The following is an 11,935-nucleotide window of genomic DNA, read 5'->3' on the forward strand; positions in this document are numbered from 1 at the left end:
CCATGGCAGCTGCCTTTTTTACATAGGATATTTATACTTTGTGGAGGGTGGAATTAATGGGATAGACAAATCAGCACCGAATATTTTGGTGTGGCTTTTTAAAATTATATTATAGAAAAGTTTAAAGGTGACCGTACATTTTGAACAATTCCTTTTTGTTCGAAAGGTCCCCTGATGAGAAGCTGATCACAGGTTGTTCCGCTGCTGTGAGACCCAGCGATCAGCTGTGATCTGTGGTGTGATCTCAGCAGCAAGGGTTCACTTTTTGTGCAGTGCCATCACAGGGAAAATGAAGCATTGCACAGTTCTCATCAATGAACTATTCATGTAATGCTACTCTGGCTAATAGATGAGGGTCCTGAACAATGGATCATAATCTATTAACTCAATATTACCTAAAAGGATATTTGAAAATGTATTTTTTTCCAAACCAGACAAACCCTTATGGGTCAGTTCACACAGTTTTTTGACACGTTTTTTTACGTGGAAACCGCGCCGAAAATGCGCAAAAAAAATGGCCGAAAATGCCTCCCATTGATTTCAATGGGAGGCGAAGGCGTTTTTTTCCTGCGAGCGGAAAAAACGGCTTGCGGGAAAAAGAAGAGACATGCCCTATCTTCGAGTGTTTACGTCTCTGACCTCCCATTGACATCAATGGGAGGCAGAGAAAGCGTATTTCGCGGACATGATAGAAATGTATGAGGATAAGCGATCGGAGTATCGAGTGCTCGTCCCTATACATAACCAAGCATTGCTCCTTGTTCATAACTTAGACGTGATTGATAACAGGTGGATCCCGCGTGTCAGAGACATGCAGTACCCGCTGTCACCGAAGCAGTCAGTTTCGCTGACCTGACAGATTCGTGTTTGAGCGCAATTTACAGCTTCTATGTATCCAGGATACATAGCAGCTATCTGAAAAAGTTAAAAACATTTTTAATAAAGTCCAATTGCAAAGTTTCATAAAACACCATAATGCATTGTTTTAGGCTATGTTTACACAGAGTTTTTTGTAGACAGAAAACTCTGCCTCAAAATTCCGTCTGGAACTCTGCCTGCACGCCATTGAGCGCCACGGGCAAAAAACGCCGCAAAATACGCTTTCTCTGCCTCCCATTGATGTCAATGGGAGGTCAGAGACATAAACGGCCGAAGATAGGGCATGTCGCCCCTTTTTCCCGCGAGACGGTTTTTTCGTTTGCGGGAAAAAAAAATGCCTCCGCCTCCCATTGAAATCAATGGGAAGCATTTTCGGCCGTTTTTTGCCGTGTCAAGAAACGTGTAAAAAAACTCTGTGTGAACTGGCCCAAAGTTTAAAAAAAAAAAAAAAGTGTTCAAAGGTTTACATAGCCTTTAAGTCTATGTTTAGCATTCAGCCCACATGTGATGTAAATGCACTAGGAGTATTATGTACGTGTCCATTTTCAAATCTAGTTATTCAGGTTTGTCAGGTCTAATGTCCTAGAGTGTAATATCAAAGGGGTTTCGTTTTGTGGCCAGAAGCTGATTACATATCATGATAAAATTGAATGTTCCTGGTTTTGGTTGTTCCTTATAACAAAATCTTTTCTCTTTTTAAACTTTAACATAAGCCCACTGCCAAACAGGACACAATGCATTAACTCAAACACAGGCTACTTAGGTATTTTGTAGGTAGTGAGAAAAAGAAATAAATATATACTTACCTTCTAATTCTTCTTTCAGTGCTGGAGTCAGTGCACCATCGTAACTTTTTTAGGGTATGTGCACACGTTAGCAGGCTTTTACGTCTGAAAAGACAGACTGTTTTCAGGAGAAAACAGCTGCCTCGTTTCAGAAGTAATTGCTCCTCCTCGCATTTTGCGAGGCTTATCTGAGAGCCGTAAATTTTGAGCTGTGCTTCATTGAGTTCAATGAAGAACGGCTCAAATTACGTCTGAAAGAAGTGTCCTGCACTTCTTTTGCCGAGGCTGTATTTTTACGCGTCGTCGTTTGACAGCTGTCAAACGACGACGCGTAAATGACAGGTTGTCTGCACAGTACATCGGCAAACCCATTCAAATGAATGGGCAGATGTTTGCCGACGTATTGTAGCCCTATTTTCAGGCGTAAATCGAGGCATAATATGCCTCGTTTACGTCTGAAAATAGGTCGTGTGAACCCAGCCTTAATCTCGATGGAACAACATCCAGCATAGTCATAGTCATTACCTAGTGAATAATTACTATTACTAATAATTGGAAACTCCATATTTTTTTATGGGAGATTCCGTTTAACCATGCAGTCATATCTTCTTAAAGGGAACGTGTCGCCAAATAATATTTTTTTTTTAAGTAAGTTACTTATTTTTATTATATTTTGTAAGTTTTTTTGCTGTATTTTTTTTTCTTCCACAAGGTGGAAAGTATTAAAAATGAAATAATAATTTGAAATGTTTTCCTATGTTTGCCACCAGAGGGAACACTTACCAGAATTACAGCAAGGTGATTAAGGGAAAGCAAGCTGATTCACAGTTCCCGTAAATGTGGGAGGGAGACTCACCCCCTCCCTATTTTTGGCTACAAGCCAAGAAAAGGTGTCTTCAAATTGCTAAGCAGTGTCCAGCTCCATTTTGGAAGAGCTTTTTACAATGTAGCTGGCAGAGTTCTAGGACACACCAAAAGGCTCAGAATGATGAAAGTACAGGGAAGACCCTGCGGTGAATGACTTTTTCGTTGACAGGTTCACATGGTGTGTATTTGACTTGTTTTTTTGGCACATTTTACATGCCAAAAACCGCTTCAGAAAACTCTTGATTACGCTTTTTATTTACATAATTGTTTTTTAAAAAAACGCGTCATGTGAATAAAGAAGTGTCGAGTCAATTCTTTTGCACGTAAACCGTGCCAAATGTTCCCATAGTCAATGGGAGTCCTAATTATGCGCCAAAAAGCACACCCAAAATGTGCCAAAAAACACGTGAAAAAAGCGTCAAACGCTTGATTAAACTTCCCATTTACATCAATGGGAAAGTAAGCATTTTTAAAAAACGTGTTGCGTAAAAAAGATGCGTCGGATCAATTCTTTGGTGCATAAAATGCGCCACATGTTCCCAGAGTCAGTGGGAGTCATAACTACGCGCCCAAAAACGTTCAAAAAGCACAAAAAAAAAAAAACGCAAATAAAAACTGTGTGCATGGCCCCATAGAAATGAATGGGTCAGTGTGCTATCCGTTAAAAAAAAACGGATAGCACACTGAAGCATTTTCTGAATTGTGCTTGAGGCTTAACTTTATTTTTTTTGTAGGTTCCGCTGGACCTATTGGACTACGTTGTAGATTCGGCTCTTCCCGATACCCTCGGTGGCGGTGGGCACCGGGGTAATAATGGGGGGTTAGTGCTAGATTTTTACTGGCTAACACCAAGCCCCGCCTTAGTAATGGACATCGACAGACAGATAAGGGCCTGTTCACATCAACGTTCGCTTTCCGTTCCGTGGTTCCCCGCAACGGAAAGTGAAACTGAAACCACAGCTTCCGTTTCAGTCACCATTGATAGCAATGGTGACGGAAACATCGCTAATGGTTTCCGTTCGTCACCACTCCGGCAGGTTTCCGGTTTTCCGATGGAATGGTGACTGAAACGGAACCCGGGAACGGAAATGAACGGTGATGTGAACAGGCCCTTACTGCCATTACCAAAGTACTAATAAAGGATTAAAAACACAGAGACATAAGAAAATATTTTTATTGAAATAAAAATTCCCCCACACAATCCTCGCTGACCGTTTTATAAAAAAAAACAAAAACAAAAAAATGTAGATCATCTCAGTAGTCCACTGAATCTACGCTGTAGTACAATAGGTCCAGCGGAACCTGCAAAACAAAGAAAATAAAGTTACTAATGTGAAAAACACAAAGACTTAGGCCTCATTTACACGAGCGTGTGCGTTTTGCGCAGGCAAAAAAACGCAGCGTTTTGCGTGCGCAAAAGGCACTTGAGAGCTCCGTGTGTCATCAGTGTATGATGCGTGGCTGCGTGATTTTCGCGCAGCCGCCATCATAGAGATGAGGCTAGTCGACGTCAGTCACTGTCCAGGGTGCTGAAAGAGTTAACTGATCGGCAGTAACTCTTTCAGCACCCTCGACAGTTAATTCCGATCACCATATTGAGTAACCTGTTTAAAAAAAAAGAGGTTCGTACTTACCGAGAACTTCCCGGCCATTGCCTTGGTGACGCGTCCTTGGTGACGCTTCCTTGGTGACGCGCCTCTCTTGACATCTGGCCCCACCTCCCTGGATGACGCGGCAGTCCATGTGACCACTGCAGCCTGTGCTTGGCTTGTGATTGGCTGCAGCTGTCACTTGGACTGAATTGTCATCCCGGGAGGTCAGACTGGAGGAAGAAGGCGGGAGTTATCGGTAAGTCAGAACTTTTGTTTTTTTTACACATTCACGTATATTGGGATCGGAAGTCACTGTCTAGGGTGCTGAAACAGTTTAACTCTTTCAGCACCCTGGACAGTGACTGTCTCCTGCCGGGTTCGGTCAAAACGAGTTCGGCCGAACCCGGTGAAGTTAGGTTCGGTCATGTCTAAGACACTCCGTTCGGATGTTTGAAAAAAGAAAAGCACGTGGTGCTTTTCTGTTTACATTCAGTTTGACAGCTCTTGCGCGAATCACGCAGTTCGCACGGACTTCAATGGGTGCGTGATGCGCGAAAAACGCAGATTTTTAGAACATGTCGTGAGTTTTTTTCAGCGCACTCACGCTGAGCAAAACTCACGGACTGTCTGCATGCCCCCATAGACTTGTATAGGTCCGTGCGACCCGTGTGAAAAGCACGCGAGTCTCACGGACGTATATCACGTTCGTGTAAATGAGGCCTTATACTCACCTGCAGCGACTTCCGTCTTCTCTCCACAATAAATACTAGAGGTCCCCACAAGCACCCTGCATGCAGCCCCCCACACACACGCCCACGCAAACCATCACACAACCCCCCAAAAGCACCCTGCACCCCCCCACACACGCCCACGCAAACCATCACACACCTCCCCGCAAGCACCCTGCACACCCCCTTCACACACACGTCCACGCAAACATCACACAACCCCCCCACAAGCACCCTGCACCCCCCCACGCACGCCCACGCAAACCATCACACAACCCCCTGTGACGGTCACAGGGTATGTGGACCCACTAGGCCGCTCCGCCGTAGCGGAGAGGCAGCTGACCAGGTCTCAGTCTATATGAAATTCTACAGCAGTTCGTAACACTCGGGTACCTGAACTAGTCCACACAGTGGCTGTGGCTTCTGCACGGATGGAGGTCAGTGCAGCAGGTTGCGCCAGACGTGATGGGCAGTACAGGACGTGGCAGAAGACACTGGACGTAGCAAACGACAGCAGGTGCAGTCGGACAGGACTCCAACACTAGTAGGCACAGGAACAAGGACACAGCACGGGATATAGGAACAGGTAATGGCACGGGTAACAACTGGAACGGGAAACACTTAGGGTATGTTCACACGGCCTATTTACGGACGTAATTCGGGCGTTTTACCCCCGAATTACGTCTGAAAATGCGGCTCAATAGCGTTGGCAAACATCTGCCCATTCATTTGAATGGGTCTTACGATGTTCTGTGCAGACGGTCATTTTTTTTACGCCCCACTGTCAAAAGGCGGGGCGTAAAAAAGACGCCCGCGTCAAAGAAGTACCTGTCACTTCTTCAGATGTAAATGGAGCCGTTTTCCATTGACTCCATGGAAAAACAGCTCCATTTACATCCGTAATGGACGCAGCAAAAAAGCGCCTCAACATGCCATTTCTCCTGAAAACAGCACCGTAATTTCAGCCGTTATGGACGCTGCCGTGTGAACATACCCTAAGGGTATGTGCACACGATAACTGCAATTACGTCTGAAAATACTGAGCTGTTTTCAAGGGAAAACAGCCCCTGATTTTTAGATGTTTTCTGAGCAACTCGTTTTCGCAGCATTTTTTACGGCCGTTTTTGGAGCGGTTTTCTTTGGAATCTATGAGAAAACGGCTCCAAAAACGTTCCAAGAAGTGTCCTGCACTTCTTTTGACGAGGCTGTAATTTTACGCGCCGTCTTTTGACAGCGACGCGTAAAATGACAGGTCGTCGGCACAGTACGTCGGCAAACCCATTGAAAGTAATGGGCAGATGTTTGCCGACGTATTGGAGGCGTTTTTTCAGACGTAATTCGATGCGTAAAAAGCCTCCATTACATTTGAAAATAGGTCGTGTGAACCCAACCTAAGGGACCATTTGCAAGACAGACTTGGGATAATCTAACAACGCTCAGTAGGGCTGGGGCCTGCTTATAGACCAGGAAATCATGTGGGTTGATGATGATGATGATGATTTTCATGTGCGCGCGCTGGCCCTTTATTGATATTGATATTGATATGTTCAATAGTGATAGCCTAATAATGGCATCCGGCTATGCCATCTACGGAATCCTAGTGGGTCCTGACAAAGTCAGGACACACTATGCTTGCTGTCAGCGAGTAGCTGACAGTTCTAATACACTGCACTATGCATTTCTAATACACGCATGTAGTGCAGTGTATTAGAATTGTGATCAGGGTCTCCTGCCCTCAAGTCTCCTAGTGGGATAAAGTAATAAAGTAAAAAAAAGTTGTGTCCCCTTATCAGTCCTTTATTATTAATAAAAATAAATAAATAAACAAATAAACTATACATAATTGGTATCGCCGCGTCCGTAACGGCCTGAACTACAAAATTATTTTGTTATTTATCCCGCGCGGTAAACGCCATAAAAGAAAAATAATAATAAACCATACCAGAATCACAATTGTTTGGTCACTTCACCTCCTAAAAAATTTAATGAAAAGAGATCAAAAAGTCGTATGTACCTAAAAATGGTGCTGATCGAAACTACAGTTCGTTATGTAAAAACAAGTCCTCACACGGCTTTCTTGATGGGAAAATAGAAAAGTCCTGGCTCTTAGAATATGGCAACACAAAAAGTGAATGATTTTTTACAAAAAGTATTTTATTGTGCAAACGCCATAAGACATAAAAAAAACTATAAACATATGGTATCGCCGTAATCGTATCGCCCCACAGAATAAAGTGAATATGTCATTTATAGCGCACGGTGAACGCTGTAAAAAAATAAAATAAATAAAAAGCAATAGTAGAATTGCTGTTTTTTAGTCACCACGCCTCTTAAAAATAGAATAAAAACTGATCAAAAAGTCGCATGCACCCCATGAAAACTACAATGAATTCTTCAAGGGTTCTAGTTTCCAAAATAGGGTCACTTTTGGGGGGTTTCCACTGTTTTGGCACCACAAGACCTCTTCAAACCAGACACGGTACCTAATAAAAAGGAGGGCTCAAAATCCACTACGTGCTCCTTTGCTTCTGAGGCCGGTGCTTCAGTCCATTACCGCACTAGGGCCACATGTGGGATATTTCTCAAAACTGAAGAATCTGGGCAATAAGTATTGAGTTGCGTTTCTCGGGTAAAACCTTCTGTTTTACAGGAAAAATTGTAATAATAAGGATTTTTTGACCAAAAAATTAATAATGTAAATTTCACTTCTACTGTGCTTTAAATTCCTGTGAAACACGTAAAGGGTTAATAAACTTTCTAAATTCTGTTTTGAATACTTTGAGGGGTCTAGTTTCTAAAATGGGGTGTTTGATAGGGGTTTCTAATATATAGGCCCCTCAAAGCAACTTCAGAACTGAACTGGAACCTAAGAAAAAAAATAAGAGGCTTTTTCTTATACCACACCCTGATGTACTGTATAGCCGTGTCGAGGATGCTTTATGAGGCAATACTTCGCTTCTTACATTATACTGATAATGAGCCGTGCCCACCCCGAGATGACCCCAGTTTTGACCGTTTGTATAAACGGAGAGCCCTATTAGACCGTTTCAGTGCCCGTTTTTCCCAAGCATACACCCCCGAGAAGTGTATTTCTATTGATGAGTCCTTGGTACATTTTAAAGGGAGGCTTCAATTCCACCAGTACCTGCCAAGTAAGAGGGCAAGGTATGGCGTGAAGATGTATAAGCTGTGCGAGAGTGCATCAGGGTATACCTACAAATTTAGGATATATGATGGGAAGGACACCAGTATTCAGCCCCCAGAATGCCCCCCGTTTATTGGGAGTTAATGCAAAAATTGTGTGGGATTTGGTGCACCCACTGCTGGACCAGGGTTACCACCTCTACCTGGATAATTTTTATACCAGCGTCCCACTATTCAAGTGCCTCGTTTCCAGAAGTACTGCGGCATTCTGCACTGCTAGAAGAAATCTGAGAGGCCTCCCTAAGACTCTGTTTGGGCAAACAAGAAGGGGTGAGAGCAGGGCACAATCTAGCAGCAACATATTGTGTGTCAAGTACAATGACAAGAGAGATGTCCTTGTATTGACAACAATACATGGCCACACCAGTACCCATGTACCAGTACGAGGTACCAGCACAGAGACCCCCAAACCAGACTGCATCCTGGACTACAATAGGTACATGGGATGGGTGGACTTGTCACATCTAGTCCTGATCCCCCACAGCGCCATGCGGTGTGGTATAAGAAGCTGGCCGTGCACATCATACAGATGGCATTGTACAATGCATACGTGCTACGTCGATGTGCAGGCCAGAGGGGAGCTTTCCTGGAATTTCAAGAGGTGGTTTTCAAGAAACTAATCTTTAGGGACCAAGAAGAGGGGGCACCCAGCACTTCCGTAAGCGAGCCCAGAAGCATCGTACCAGGGCAACACTTTCCACTAGAAGTTCCCCAAACTGGCAAGAAAGGAAAAAGTTAAAAGGGGTGCAAAGTCTGCTATAAGAGGGGGATAAGGAAGGACACAATATATCAATGTGACACGTGTCCCGAAAAACCAGGGCTTTGTATGAAAGTGTTTTAAAATTTAACATACATCCCTTGATTTTCAATCTACCCCAGTTTTACTTACCCTGATGCACTCCGCACAGCTTATGCCCCTCATCTTTCCCTTCTGAGCCCTGCTGTGTGCCCAGGCAGCTGATAACAGCCACATGTAGGCTATTGCCGTACCCGGGAGAACCCACATTACAATTTATGGGGTGTATATCTCCGGTGGCGCATGCTGGGCACAATATATTGGACACTGAAATGGCATACATATATAGAAAATTACAAATCTCACTCTGCACCATCTGCTGAGCATTATCTTTTAGACAATACCTATGGGGTAAAAATGCTCACTAAACCTCTAGATGAATGCCTTAACCAGTTCAGGTTTGCGCCTTCAAGACCAGACACCGTTTAGCCATTTTTAGCACGTGTTAGTTAAATGGCTATAACTTTTTTATTTGTTGTGCTAACGACGTGATTTTTGCGATGTTTTTTCCATAGACAATGCAGGTTTCTTTTTTTATAGTCTTTATACACACCTTTTTTGCTATTTTAGAATTTTTATTCATAAAGTTTGAAAATAATAGTAAAAAAATAAGCTTTTTTGCGTTTCAGCTATTTTTTTTTGGTGATATCATAGTTCTACCCTAAAATAGACCATTTATTTGTGATCGTCATTGTCTACCGTAAATATTAATATATTACATGTCTATATTAGGGTAATTGGGTCAGCGCTAGCGTTACAACAATGATTGGCCGGGAGGAACGTTTTTTTTTGGGTTGGGTATTTTATGTGTATTTATTATTTAATTTTTTTTTTGCACTTTACTTTACTATTTTTTTATTACTATGGTCTGTCCCTCGAAGGTCAAAAAAGACCTTTGAGGAACTTTATATATTTTTTTTCTTTCTTTTACACCATGTTTTTCCACTGTAACTGGGGCTGCACAGCAGCCCCAGTTACAGGGGAAATCAACCCTCTCATAGTGACGATTGTCACTAACTGGGCTGTGCTGGGTCTAGTAAAACCCAGCAGCAGTCTGTCACTAACGGCACCCGGCGATCATGTGACCAGTCACATGATCACCGGAAGAAATAGAGACAGCGCCGCTGCTGCTGTCTCTATTCCTATACACAGCGTTCATTGAGCGCTGTGTAAAAAGACATCGGAGAAGACAGAAGCAGCTAAAGCTGCTTCTATCCTCTCCTCAGGGTCCCCGGCAGTCACTGACAGCCGGAGACCCGACATTCAGCTGCCCGATCACGCGGGCAGCAAGTTAAAACCCGAGCCGTAAAAAGTCTATGGTTCGGGTTTTAAGGACCCTGACCGCTGGCCGTAAAAATACAGCCAGCGGTCGGGAACCAGTTAAAGGGTTAACACTTCAGACTACTGTGGGTGACGTCACAATGTATGAGTTGTGCAGTGGTAATAAATTCCTGTAGTAATGATGATGAAGTTGCTGATGTCATAAATACAAATGTTTATGACATAAAGAAGATTCCATATTAGAAGGTTTTACTGCCACATTCAGCGCCATATTGGATGGGACTGAGGACCTTGAGCTTGACTTCCCCACCAATACCGACCTGATGTAATTTGGAGGTTCTAGCAGGGAAACCCTTCACCCCAGACCACTTCATCACAGTGATGCCATCCTCTTCATACGGGTTGTCTGTAATAGTAGGGGGTTTCCAGCAGGAGATCCCCCTCTATTAGCCAGAGCGGACACAGGTGCTACAAGGAGCCATCTGGAGGACACGTCTCATCCGTGGATCGCCCATTAATTCTAATGGGTGCCCAGGAAGAGAGACATCCGCCTAGCCAAACAGATCAGCCGATTTATGTGTTTTATGTCGTTCGTTCATTGTATTGTCTTTCCTTGAAAATCTGAGAAAACGTACAAATTCTGTTACAAATTATATTTTGCCACCTTCTAAGCCCAGAGGAAGGGCAATTCTCCAGCCATGGTTTCCCTAGAGGTTTCCCCCACAGGGGGTTTTTCCTTTCCTGCGTGCTGGAGGGTGACTCTTCGTGAGTCGGAGGTTTGCCATTTTGGGTTTGGTCATATAATATAATAAAAGTTTTGACCATTTAACACCCAATTATAATGTTTTGTGTCTTTATTTTGCATTCTTTGGTTTGGTGATTGGGATTCTGGGTCTATCACATATCACAAAATCATAAGGCCGGACATCTACTTCCCACACTGACATAGAATGGAGACAACAAGCGTTGCAGCACAATTACTGTAAGTGTACACATCCTTACATTAAGATATTGTATTACGGTCTGTAGCCTTTGGGGGGAATATATTAACCTTTCTACAACAGTTTACTAGCGTAGAAAATTCACAAAATGCGCAAATGTTGAAATTTTTGGGGGCAAAAAATGAGGGGGGCTTAGCAGAAATGGCCAACAATTTTACTATAATTTACGCCAGTAGCTGATGTAAATTATAGCAGAAATCTATATGTATAATGCAGCCCAGATTTATCTCTGGGGGGCGTAACAAGGCAAAGGTCCGTGCCAGACCCATACCTCCCCCCCAATCAGACTTTATGCCCCCCCAATCTGACAATAAAATACATTTTAAAAATGTACTTTAAATGTACAGCAGGCCGCAGCACGTAGAAAGTACTGATGACAGGCCGCGTTGCAGCTAAAAGATGCAACACATTTATTAAGAGTCGTTCGCCTGTTAATAAATGTGTTGCATCTTACTCCAGCAAACTGTTTAATAGGACTGGTGTATGAAACGCCAGTATTAAAGGGAATGTGTCGGTAGAAATTATATATTTTTTCAGTAAAACAGTTAGTATATAAGTGATTACACATTGTTTTAATTTTTTCACAAGTCAGGAAATATTATAAATTAGATTCTAATTTATAACATTTCCATGTGCTGGTCACTAGAGGGAGCAATTCCCAAAATTGCAGCATTGGCATGTGGTAAAGCAACCTCATTGCCTTATGCTGCAAATTTGGAGTAGACACAGCACACACCAGTAAACATACCTACCAACTTTCAAGTATCTAATCTAAGTAATCTCCGCCCACACATACCCGGTT

The sequence above is a fragment of the Rhinoderma darwinii genome, chromosome 7 (genome assembly GCF_050947455.1).
Source record: "Rhinoderma darwinii isolate aRhiDar2 chromosome 7, aRhiDar2.hap1, whole genome shotgun sequence".
Classification (NCBI taxonomy): Eukaryota; Metazoa; Chordata; class Amphibia; order Anura; family Rhinodermatidae; genus Rhinoderma; species Rhinoderma darwinii.